Source organism: Leopardus geoffroyi, chromosome C1, assembly GCF_018350155.1.
Source record: "Leopardus geoffroyi isolate Oge1 chromosome C1, O.geoffroyi_Oge1_pat1.0, whole genome shotgun sequence".
Lineage (NCBI taxonomy): Eukaryota > Metazoa > Chordata > Mammalia > Carnivora > Felidae > Leopardus > Leopardus geoffroyi.
The window spans coordinates 118,100,324-118,113,317 of NC_059328.1; the positions used below are offsets into that span (position 1 = coordinate 118,100,324).

Below are 12,994 nucleotides of genomic sequence, written 5' to 3' on the forward strand. Positions count from 1 at the left end.
CAGGCCCAGCCTCCAGACACCCTAGTGGCCTGGAACCGTCTTCCTTGTTAGTATCGTCAGGATGATGACTGCTCCCCAAATCCAGGGAATGTTTTCCTTTTTTTCACAGAAGACTCAAACCGTTCGGTATGTATTAAATCAGGTCCCAAAAATCCGGCCCAGCCAAGAGCCTCACCCAGGGCAGCCGGGACTGGCTGGGACTGGAACTGGAGAACGACATCACACCAGTTCTTGGACCACATCCAAAGCCAGCCGCGCGGCAGAGACATGAGGTTTGCTGAACGTACATTATTTGCTACCATCATTTCTCAGGAATGGTATCCAAGGGCCAAACAAAGCCATTTTTCTCTGAAGCGGCTTAATTGCTTTGTAGGGGAAAGGGTGGTTCTAACTCTGAATCCAACTGGGCACTTCAAACTCATAAGCCCCTCAGAAAATCTGATGTCAGCTGATTGCTTGCTCCTTCTTCCTCGTATTTCAGGTCACGTGGTCCTCACCTGCTGCCTGAACTGGGCCCAAGAGGGGTCACAGCCAAGAGGACTTAGATCAGATCTGGCTCTGCGTGTGGTCCTTGGGGTCAGGTAATGGGCCAGCACTCGGACTTCTGGTGAGGTTTTGGGTCCTTCTAAGACAAGGCCAGAAGAGCTTGGGCTCCAAAGTCAGGCCACTGGGCTCCTGGTCCTGGCCCTGCCACTCACCACCTGCGTGACCTTATGCAGATTACTTAACTTCCCCAAGCCTCTATTTCCTCGTCTGTGAATTGGCACCAATAAGTCCTACCTTTGAAGAACTGGGAAGACTCAGTGAGACCTCCCCGAAGGCCCGGAGCACAGAAGACCCACAGAACTGCCACTCCCCTTCCCAGAGCTTCATAAAGCAGTGTTGTGCTTTCCACCTGCTGGATGCTGTTCTGTGTGTGTCGGGAAATGCGGGAGCATGAACACGCCCCAAGAGGACCCAGAAGAAAGGAGCAGGACCGAACTGAAGGCTAGAGCCTGGGGAAGCCGGTTTTGGGGGAAGGAGAAAGAAGGAGCTTCGCTGCTGTGCACTTGGCCTTTCAAGAGTTTTTAAGAACCTTCCAGAAACTGCAGGGGGAGAATCTGAACTCTTGCCTGAGGAGAAGGCTCAGAATGAGTGGCCAAAAGAGTGGGCAAGTGAATCACCGAAGATGTATGCCACCGAGGATGGGCAGAGACTGCCTGGGAGACCCAGCAAGGTTTGGGGCCCTACATGAGGACTGATCAGGACCAGCTGTGATCAGCTCAGAGGTTCACTGTAAACAAGGGAGCCCCAGTCCATGCCCCTGGGAGCTTGGGACTCCGAGGCGAATTCCGTAGTCCGTCCTTGGTGAGTACCAGCATTACCTGGAGAACCAGTACAAATACAGCAGGCCAAGCCTCCTGCTTCTGGAAAGATGGGAGTAGATGCACTTTCCCCTGCTCCGCCTTCTAAGTTCAACTAAAAACCTTGAACATCACATATAAAACAAACACAAGAGGACTCTGAAAAATGGAGAGAAGGCCCACTGGCTAGGGGATTGGGACCCGAAGAGCCACACAATGGTGAATTGGCTGCGTTTTATTTTTCTTAATTTTTCTTTTGCTTCATATACACCAGATTTGGACCAACAGAGTTAACAACCCAGAAACACCAACAGACACGAACAAACAAAAAATTGTCCCCACAAAAGCCTGCTCTCTGTAACCACAAGATCAAGAAAGGGGCAGTCTGGCAAGACAAAACCTTTTTTTTTTTTAACTGCAGTGAAATCTACATAACCAAAAATTTACCGTCTTAACCATTTTTTTTACAGTTTGATGGCATGAAGCGTGTTCTCACTGCTGGGCAAACCCCACTGTCATCTTTCCCCAGAGCTCTTTTCATCTTGCAAAGCTGGAACGCTGTCCCCACTAAACAGCTCCTCATTCCTGCCGCCCTCAGCCCTGACCACTATCATCCCATGTTCTGTCTCTCTGAATTTGACAGCTGTAGGTACCTCGCATAAATGGAATCATACGGTATTTGTCTTTTTGTGACCGGTTTATTTCACGTGGCATAACATCCTCAGAGTTCACCCGTGTGGTCGCAGGTGTCAAAACTGCCTTGCTTTTTAAGGCTGAATACTGTCCCGTTGTGTGTGTGTGTGTGTGTGTGTGTGTGTGTGTGTGTGTACACCACATTTTATCTATGCATCTATCAGTGGACACACGGGGTGCACCCACATTTTGGCTATTGTAAAGAATGCTGCTACAAATATAGGTGTACAAAGATCTCTTCAAGACCCTGCTTTCAGTTCTATACGTATATGCCCAGAAGTGACATTGCTGGATTGTATGATAATTCCACTTTTAATTTTTCGAGAAGATACTCTGCAGCATTTTACATGCCCACCGGCAAAGCACAAGGTTCCAGTTTCTCTACACCCTCGCCAACGCTTATTTTCTGTTTCTGTTCTGTTTTTTTTGTGTGTGTTGTTTTGTTTTGTTTTTTGTCTCTTTTAAATAGCAGTTGTCCCGGGGCGCCGGGGTGGTTCCATCAGTTAAGCGTCCAACTTCAGCTCAAGTCATGTTGTCACGGTTTATGAGTTCGAGCCCCGCGTCAGGCTCTGTGCTGACGGTTCAGAGCCTGGAGCCTGCTTCGGTTTCTCTCTCTGCCCCTCCCCTGCTCACACTCTGGTCTCTCTCTCTCAAAAATAAACATTAAAAAAAAAAAAAAGTAAGTAAATAGCAGTTGTCCTAATAGGTGTGAGATGGTATCTCATTGTGGTTTTGATTTATATTTCCCTACTGATTAGTGATGTTGAGCTTATCTCTATTGGCCACTTGTATATCTTCTTTGGAAATATGCCTGTTCAAATCCCTTTCCCATTTTTAAATCAGGTTGTTTGTTCTTGTTGTTGTTGTTGTTGTTGTTGTTGAGTTGCAGGAATTTTTTATGTATTCTGGATGTTAACCCCTTATCACATACATGACTTGTAACTATCTTGTCCCATCCTGTGGGGGTGCCTCTGTGGCTCTGTTGATTGTGCCCTTTGATGCACAGTGTTTCATTTCAGTGAATTCTAGTTTTATCTATTTTCTCTTTTGTTGCCTGTGCTTCTGGTGTCCTATCTGAGAAACCATTGATAAATCCAATGTCATGAAGATTCCCCACTGTTTTCCTCTAAGAGTTTTATAGTTTCAGTTCTTATATTTAGGTCTTTGATACCATTTGGATTTAATTTCTACATATGATGTAAGATTCCAACTCTGCTCATATATAGATATAGATTAGATATAGATATAGATATAGATATAGATATAGATAGATATCCAGTTTTCCCAACACCACTTGGTGAAAACCATTTATTCTCCATTGAATGGCACCCCTGCTGAAAATCATATGACCATGTATTTGAGGATGCCTTAAGACAGAAAACTTTTAGTCAGGAACCACCCAGTCAAATGCCACAGGGAGGAAAAAATGGCCTCGCTCCACCCCTGCCACCAAAAGCCACTTGGAAGCCTGGATTCCCACTCAGGCTGTGGTGTGGAACCGCATTACCTTACTGGGTGATGCCAGAGGGAAGCCAGGACTTTTATCCCCCCCCTTGACATATCCTCCTCTTTTTTAAAAAAGGTTTTCTTAAGTAATCTTTACACCCAACATGGGACTCAAACTCACAACCTGGAGATCAACAGTTAACGTTCTATCCACTGAGCCAGCCAAGCAGCCCCCCTCCCCCACCGCCAACACTTTTCAAGATTTTTTTTAAACACTTCCCCTTTGGCTCATGGATTACTTTTTTTGATTTCTAGTTTGATTCCACTGGGGTCAGAGAAAACACTCTGTAGGATTTGAATTCTTTTACATTTGTTGAGGGTTTTTTTTTTATGGTCCACGATATGATCTATATTGATATATGTTCTGTGGGCACTGGAGTGTTATTCTGTTGTCGCTGGGTGGAGCGTTTGGTCAATTGGATCCTGGTGTCTGATGTTATTCTGATCCTGGTGTTGAGTTACTCTGTATCCTTGCTGATTTGCTGTCTCCTGGTCAACTGAGAAGTGTGTTGAACTCTCCAGCTACATTTGTAGATTTATCTACTTCCCCTTTCAGCCCTGCCATTCTTCACTTCACATATTTTGCAGTGCTGTTGTTTGGTGCATCCACATTTGGGTTTGCTAGGGCTTCTTAATGGATTGACCTTTTTATCATTGCATAATGTCCCTTCTTGTCTCCAATCACTTTCTTTGCTCTGAAGTCTACTTTGATATTAATATAGCCACTTCCATTTTCCTTTGATTAATGATTTCATGATTCATCCTTTTCATCCTTTTATTTTCAACTTACCTATATCACTATATTTAGAGGGGATTTCTTACAGACAACTCATAGTCGGGTTCTGTTTTATAGTCAACTCTGCCCATCTCTGTCAGTTAATTGGTATATTTAGGTCTTTTATGTTTAATGTAGTTGTTGATACTTAGAGTATAAGTCTGCCATTTTGTTTTTTGTTTTCTGTTTGTACTCTGTTGCTGTTTTTTTTTTTTTCTGTTATCTTTTCCTTCCTTCCTGTGGATTACTTGAACATTTTTAAAATTCCATTTGATGTATCTGTAGTGATTTTGAGTATATCTTTTTGTATAGCATTTTTCATGGTTGCTCTGAAGAGATGGGGTCCGTAGAGGCAGTTATGGGAGCTTCCCTAAGGAGGTGTCATGTCAACAGAGACCTGAAGGATGAACAGGAGTTAGCTGGATAATGTTGGGAGAGCACAAAAAGTTCACTCCAGGGAAAGGGAACAGCATGTGCAAATGTCTGGAGACAAGATTGCTCCCTCTGGGGAAAGCCAGCCACCATGTTGTAAGGTCACTCAAGCAGCCCTATGAGAGGCCCATGTGATGGGAATGGAAACTTCCTGCCCTGTCTCTCTCCTCCCTTCATGACAGAGTAGCTACACCCCAGCTATCCACTTCCTCACCTTTCACTTGCTTCTCAAACCACTTGGCTTGGTTTCTTCCTATTCCCACACCCAATCCACCAAAATGGCTCTGGCCAAGGCCCCCTGTGACCCTCTGGTTTCTAGTCCTGTTAGGCACTTCGTAATCTTCATTTACTTTAAGCCCCTTCAGTGGCCTCCAACATGGCACTCCCACCTCTACTCACTGGAGACCCCTCCCCTTATTCCATGAGGCCTCCAGGGCTCAGGCTTTCCCCAGGCCCATCAGGACCCAGCCCTTCAGCCACCCTTCCTTCTCTGGTCTGTGCCTGTTCTGGGGCAACTTTGATGCTCAACACCTCAAGGCCATACACCGGCTCTGTCCTCACTCCTCAGCTCCAGACCTGCGCACCACCTGACCCCTGGATGGCCCTCAATGGTCCTCCTTCAGACTCCTGAACTTGTTGTCATCCCCAGAGATCTGCCTCACTTCTTGGCTCCCAGGCTTGCTCAGTGGTGTCCCCTGGTTAGTCTGCTGCCCCAAGCAGGAGTAGAGGCATCAGCACTGACCCCCTCTTCCTCTTTACTCCCCAAGTCCAAATCACCAAGCCCTGTCACCTTTCTTTATCCCTCGATTTCTCTTGGCTCCTCTTTTCTCTACTTGCACGTACCCTTGCCCCTGGATCAGGCCTGTAGGTCTCCCACCTGGATCCTCTTAATTGCTGTCTCTGCCTGCCTCCTTGTACCTATCCAGATCCCAGTCCATCCCACACATCCCAGAGTGCCCTTTGTGAAGCTGCACTGTGCCCCACCTCTGCTTGACAATGCCCCCCCCCACACTCAGAGCTCCCCAGGGCTTTAGTTTTGAGCCCATTCTCCTCACCTGGCCCACAAGCACCTGCCTGACCAAGGCCTGCCTCCTCTCCACCTCACCTGGACCACACCCCTCCCTCAGCCATTGTACTCTTCTAACATTGTCTCTGTTATTGCATAACAAATTCCCACCAAACTTGGTAGCTAAAACAACAATAAACATTTATGACCTCACATGGTTTCTGAGGGACAGGAATTGAGGAGTGGCTAGGCTAGGCTGCTCTGGCTCAGGTCCTTTCATTAGCTCCAGTCCAGATGTCAGCAGGACCGCAGTCAGCTGAGGGTGTGAGTGGGACTGGAGGTTCCACATCCAATATGGCTCCCTCACGGGGAAGGCAGGGAAGGAGACAGTGGCGGCTTAGCCCTGGGCACAGGTCCCAGGGGGCTGGCTTCCCAGCGACAGGCTGGATTCAGCACCCTGACGACATCCTCTGCTTTGGGGAGGACCTAGCAGCTACTTGGGAAGTAAGAGTCAGGGGAAGGGGGCTCCCCCTCTTCTTGGTGGGGGGAGGGGGTGCTTCCGGGCTGCTCTCCACCCAGAGTCTCACCTTTGACCACACAGACATCTCCACAGCCTTTTAGTGCCACCATTAGGAAGCCACCAGGGCACAGAGGATAATTTTCAGCGCAATTCCAGCCACCATACCCTAGACCCCATTCTCCCTATCTTCCCCTGTGGCCTTAAGCCAGTCCCCTGCCCTCTGTAGATTCCTGGAAGGGTAGGACCAATGATCCAAACTTTTCCATTGGTTCTAAAATGTAACTGTAGAAGGGGACCTTTCCTTCCTTACCCTTCCGCCAGCCAGGGCCAGGTCCATCTGAGCTCTGCCGAGCAGCCCTGTTTTCCCCTGAAACACCAAGTCTCCCCACATCTCATTCTTCACCTCCTTATCCCCCAGAGGCCAGGAACATGCCATTCAGATCCCTGCTGCCAATGCAGTCAGGCGGGCCACTCCCCTGATGGCCACAGGTTGGGCCCAGCACAGTCCCAAGACGCCCTGGTGAAGCCTGGAGTCATTTCCCTGTTGGCCCCAGAGACGTCACACATTCCAGAACAAGGCAGATTCTAAGAAATAGGAGCTATTGTTTGCCGGTGCATCATCTCATAGCTTCCCATCCAGTCTCCTTGGTGACACCATGTTGGCAGGGATGGCAAAGGCGGGGTGGGTCCGAGCACCCTCTACATGCCTGCAGGGCCTCCGCCTGCTTCCCACCACCTCGCTTGCTCAGAGCAGGCCCCCTCAGTTCCTCCGCTTGGACCCTCATCGAAGTTCCTTGTCCCATCTCTGCGGGTTTGCCAGGATCTATGCTGGGTTTAGATATGTCCCCTGTGCTCCCCAGGCAGCCCAGCATCTTCCCCAAGAACCCCCAGCCTCTGGCTCTGCCTCTTTCTCCACCTGGCCCCAAATCCAGCCCCTGGACCGTCTGTTTGGCTCATGTCTTCTGCACCTTTCCTTGGATCCCAGATACTGGGGTCCCACCTCCCCTTCCAGCCTCTAATCAGCGTCCGCCCCACATCCACACAGGCACAAAGTATCCCCAGGGCACCCACGGGACGGAAGACTGCTGCAAACCCGTGTTCAGACCCCTAGAACCGAAATAAGCATTGCTATCTTTATTTTACAGAGGAGGAAACTCAGTACTTTATAGGCTGGAAATTAAAAAAACCGAGATACCAGCTGGAATATACTCACGCAAGGGGAACCGTGAGAGGAGAGATCATCCTGGCCCGTTTGGTGGGCTGAATGGAGTGACCTGTGCTAGGAACCCCCTCGGCACCTCGGGGGTCTCTTCAGACTGAGCGCGGCGTCCTGACAGGACAGTGAGTGGCAGAGGGACTGGGGGCTCCACACTTGTTCCCTCTAAACCTGGAGGGGCGAGGACGGAGGGGGGGGCCATGGCCAGTGTGCATGGACGTGTCTGAATGAGGGCATCAGGGGTGTGAAGAAGCCCTGCTGTCTCCCTCCCAGAACCCACACCTGGGAGGTGAAACACTGATCTCAGGTCGCACCGACTCACACGGCAACACTCATTCATCAGCCTGCGAGCTGATTTCAGGGCACCACTTACGGATCTCAGAGTCCAATTCCAGACCCTTCAACCCAACGTTCCCGTGGGGGAGGGCTCTGCTAGGAGCCACGCCTGTCCGGGTTGCCAGACGCATTTGGCAAGTGAGTGATCTGTAGCTCAGAGATGCTGGGAAACTTGCCCAGGGCCACAGAGCTGTTAGTGGGCAGAGCTGCCCGACCCCAAAGCCCTCGCCCTTCCCAGAGCACCCGTGGCCTTGGTGGGGGCCTGCTCTCGCCTGCCTCCATCAGGCTCCTGGCCTCACAGACAGCATCCACCACCCTGCCTGCCTTGCCAAGCCTCCCCCTGCGTTTCCCAGTCATCCCAGCCTTCTAGGCCACCTCCTCCAGGAAGCTCTCCCCGCCATGCATAACACATAACAGACACTGACCCCCGACACACACATAATCCATCCCTGGAGCACACACAGTCTTAACTATCTACCAAGGGTTCCTCTGATTGTAGTATTCCCCTGAACTCTACTTACTGCCTGCACCAACAATGGGCACATAGCAGATGTTCCACGAATATTCTTTCAACTTGAATTAAATGTAGCCCCTTTCTTCTGCTATCTTCCTGCACCAGGGACTTCAGACTGAAGCCAGGGCAGATGTGGGGACAAGGAGTCAGTTTGGGGCTGCTGTCCCTTCCCTGGTAGATACACATGAGCAGGCAGCCAGGGCCGTCTTGTCCAGGAGGCCCAGGGAGCTAGGGATGGGACCCAGGGGGCTGAGGCCAGGGGAGGGGCGTCACATCCGAGGAGCAGGGCAGGAAGTCCCATCCACAGGTAGTGTTCTGGAAAGTCTACCCTAGCTGGTCCCACTACCTCCCAAACCTTACCTTTATCCTTTAGACAGAGTACCTACAATTCCACTGTTGTTACCGAGGCGAATAAGAATTTATTGATCCTGGCAGCTTTGACAGTCTCAAGAGTCCTGCAAGCTCTGAAGGTCACCTCTTCCGGGAAGCAGACCCTAATTCCCAAGGCGCTGGCCTCCCCCTCCCCCACAGCCTCTTGTAAGTGCCTTCTTTCACATACTGGTCTGCAATGTGTCTCGCTCCCCACTCGGGGCCCTCAGGATGGCATCTGGGCCTCAGTAAACACTAAATATTGTGGCATCAACATCGCCACTCCAGGACACTCGGAGGCTTCAGGGAAGATGGGGTTGGGGGCCAGTGGAGGATGGGCGGCCAGTGCTCTCAGCAATCCTCACCCTGCCTTGAGGCCCTGAGCAGGCCACTTGCTCACGAGGGACTCCGTGTCCTCCGGACCTCAGCCCGGGCACGGGGCTGTGCTCATCAGGGTCGCACGTGGGTGGACCCGGGCTGTGGGAGGGCCCAGCACGGCGCCCAGAGCACCTGCCCTGGGTGCGTACACAGGCAGGAAGCAGGAGTTGAAACCTGCCAGCTGGGTCTTCATGACCAACCCCAGGCAGTTTCTGTGCGGGGCACTTCATAGCTTGGGATTCCAGCCCGTCGATGGCTCAAAGGCAGAGTTCTGGGTGGTTCTGTTTCCAGGCCAGGAGCCACCCCACCCCGCCCCTGGCCCCCAGCATCCCCCTGGGAGTTCCTAGACATCAGCACTCCACCTAGGCCACTGCACCTGCTCCCAGCGTAGCCCTGGAGAGCTCAGCAAAGGCTGGGCCAGTGCTTTCCATGAATCAGGAAAGTTTTTAGCTGATGGCCGGAGTGATTTGTATCCATTATGGGAACATTGGGAAACACATAACAGCAAAAAATAAAATAATTTGAAATAAACGTCACCTGTAATCCCAATTCCACCAGCTACGGATGTGCATTTCTTCCATTCCGGAATACTTCCTTCCAGGCTTTTCTATGCCTCTATGCTTAAAAAAAAAAAAAAAAAAAAAAAAAAAAAAAGTGGATTCTGTTGAGCCCTGTTTCATACCTGCTGAGCTGGCATGGCTCTACAGGCTATTATGTCTCCAAACCATTAAAACTCCTCACGTTTGCTAACAACACCCCGGGCACAGCCATGCCACCTCCCCTGATTTAGGGAACCCCTATTGTTGGGCACTGGGGTTGTTTCTAATTTTTCCTTATTTTACCCAATCCTCCACGACGACCCTTGTGGCCATATTTTCATGACCTTCCTCAGAACAGATTAAGACTTTAGAGGCCCCTGAGCCCTGGCAACATTTGGTGCACTCCGCCCGCCCCTCCCCCCAGCCCACAAGATGCAATATTAGATACAAGCAATAAAAATAAGGATAAGGACATCTGGCAAAGTTCTGGTGTTGCCCTGATGCATTATGCCTCGTTTGAAGTATTGAATTCATTTTTAAATTTATTTTTTGCTCATTTGGAAGGGGATACACCTGCTTTGCTGGCACCCCCCAGCACGGATTGGGGGTTCCCGATGGCACTTACGACTCTTACCTTACAGTAATTTTTAGGGAGCGAAATATCAGGGTTAAGAGTTCTCCGTATGTGAGGCTTTTCGGTCCATGTGTCTGTCCTCGCCCACCATGGAATCCATGACCTGTCACACACCTGCACTTAGCTCTCTGGTGAATGACTGATCATTGCCAAATGCCCCCCAACCCCCTCACCCCCCTCATAAGCTGTGCTGTTGGAGCTGGTATGTGATTAAATGGATACACGACACGTAGGACCATCTTGGAAGCAGACATCCTGGGCCCTCAGGTGGGTCTGAGCCCAGAAGGTTTGGGGAAAGGGCAGAATGTCCCCGTCCCTGTGACTGGAGGGCACTCTTCAGAAAGCCCCAGGCTATGGGGCTCAGAGGCTAGGGAGTGGAGCCTCCACACCTCAAGGCAAAACTGGCCCGGCTGCTGACTGAAGCTTCTCTCTGGACTTCACTTTCCTCACTTATAAAATGGGTGTGACAAAATATTTGACACCTCCATTGTGGCTCCTTATTGACCCTGGGTATGACCCCACCTGTTTCTGTGACACTTAGAGCGCTCCAGTAACTGGGGCACCTTCACAAGGCGGTCAGCCCTGTGTCCCGCCCCCCCAAGAGCCCACACCCAGGCTCCCGCCCAAAAGTGCTCTCCCTTCCTTGTCAGGGCCCGCGTCTAGCAGGTCTTTCCCAGTCTGCCCGTTGGAATCCCACCCATGCTTGCACATCATTCCCTGCAGCCTGGAGACTTCCTGAAGGTCCTCCCTCCCAGGCACCAGCTTTGGGTCCCGGCCACGGCTCCTGCGACGGCACCCCTGGGAAGTACGCAGGGGTGTCCCTCACTGGCCTGTGACTTCTTGGGGAGCATGGCTACAGCCTCGACCCCAGGCCGGCCCAGCACAGCGCTCGGAGGAAGACTCTGTGACTGAATGACAGGAATGATGGATGGGGACGGGTGTAGACGCTGGTTTTCCTGTGTTCTCTCCCCAGACCATCACAGGGACACAAAACTGGAAGCACAGAGATGCGCTCAGGACTGGAAACTCAAGGACAGAGGGCTCCTGGGCATGAAGCATGGCGGAGCTCCCCGAGTGGGCAAAGCCATCACCAGGCCCTCCCAGCACTACCCCTGCAGCGCCCTGCTCGGGCCCAGCCCTCCCTGCCCCCTGAGCACTGGACCTGTGTCCCTCTCGGAACAGCCCCTTCCTTCAGGTGAACACTTCCCCACAGCAGTCTCTGCCCATGTGATCACCCTGCTGGCCACGCCACCCCCCCTCCCCACTGCAAGCCGCCGCCCCCCTCCCCCTGCAGCCCCTGGCTCTGCACCTGCACCCTGCAGCATTCAGCAGGTTTCTCATGAAGGGATCCTTTAAAGGCAGCCCCGTTTTCTCTTCTTCGGGGAAGCCAGACTTGACTGCTTCAGCCTGCAGAGACCTCTTCCTCCTCCAGGCCCTCCGAGCACCTATTCCTTGTGCCACACGCGTGTGACGTGATGAGTTTGGGGTATCTTTAACAAATCTTTTCTCCGAGGAATGCCTGTATGCTTCGAACAATAGGACTGGACAGAAGTGGACTTTGAACTGTGATGCGGGTCCCTCACAGCCTTGGGCCAGGAAGTGGGGGGCTCTGGGCCACAACGACCAAGCCTCCGTCCCCAAGCAAGCGCCCTGTTGCTTGGCCCCTCCCTGACCTCAGACGAGGTGGCTCTGTGCAGCTGAGGCTGCCCCCGAGGAAGCCAACACTGGAGCCGTCTGCTGGCCAGGCTCCCTGCATCTGGACAGCAAGTCCTTCTTCACAGGGGAGCAGGGAGCCGGGTGGGGGTGGGGGCGGGGGGCAGGGATGTTAGCTTCACCACCACGACAAACAGGAAATGAAAATTTAAAAACAAACATGGGACAATTCAGGGATTGCTAAACTAGGGCCCACAGGCCAAATCTGGCCCTCTGCCTGTGTTGGAAATGAAGTTTTACTGGGACATAGTCTCCCTCACTCTTTGCAGTCTCCGTCTGCTGCCTATGGCTGCTCTGGGATTACAACAGCAGAGCTGGGCCGTCACAACAGAGATGCACGGACCACAAAGATTAAGATATTCACAAGCCGCCCCTCTGCGGACACAGGGTGCTACCCCCGCTCTAGGTGAAATTTTGGGGGAATGGAAGCCTAGCTCATGGTGACTTCTTTGGGAAGTCACACATCCCAGGACACACATTCACACCCGCGTGCACACGTGCACACGAACACACACACCTGCACCCCAGGGCTGCACGAAGTGTTCTTCCAGCCATAGCTGATCGGTCTCGGAGAACGCACCTGACCCACGCCGGACCCGTCAAATTCTTTCTCACAGGAATTTGAAAGCGAGCGTCGGGTGCATTTATGGCCTTGCCAGAAGAGGAGGACTCTTCCCGCCAGGGTCTCCCCAGCAGCCCTGATTCCTAGCCTTTCCTGACACTGCCCAGCCCTGCACTTTCCTACTAAAGCTGGCCGGGGTCTTCCTGGCACTGACTTCTCCTCAAGATCCTGGGAGGCTGGTATCAGCCTCGATGACTTTATTATTTGTTTCGATTTTTTTTTAAACATTTGTTTATTTTTGGGGGGGGGGGGGACAAAAAGAGAGGAAGACGCAGAATCCGAAGCAGGCTCTGGGCTCCGAGCTGTCAGCACAGAGCCCGACGTGGGGCTCGAACTCGCGAGCTGTGATACCATATCAGACACTTAAGCGACTGAGCCACCCAGGTGCCCCAGCCCGG

General features: G+C 51.7%; 1 long non-coding RNA gene across 1 annotated transcript; it reads right to left on the reverse strand.

Moving 5' to 3' along the window:
• Positions 1-3,770: 3,770 nt before the first annotated feature.
• On the reverse strand, positions 3,771-5,868 carry LOC123596730. The gene is made up of 2 exons (XR_006711831.1): positions 5,805-5,868; positions 3,771-4,714 (listed from the first exon to the last, which is right to left on the reverse strand). It is a non-coding gene; the product is annotated as an uncharacterized LOC123596730 (long non-coding RNA).
• Positions 5,869-12,994: the final 7,126 nt, after the last annotated feature.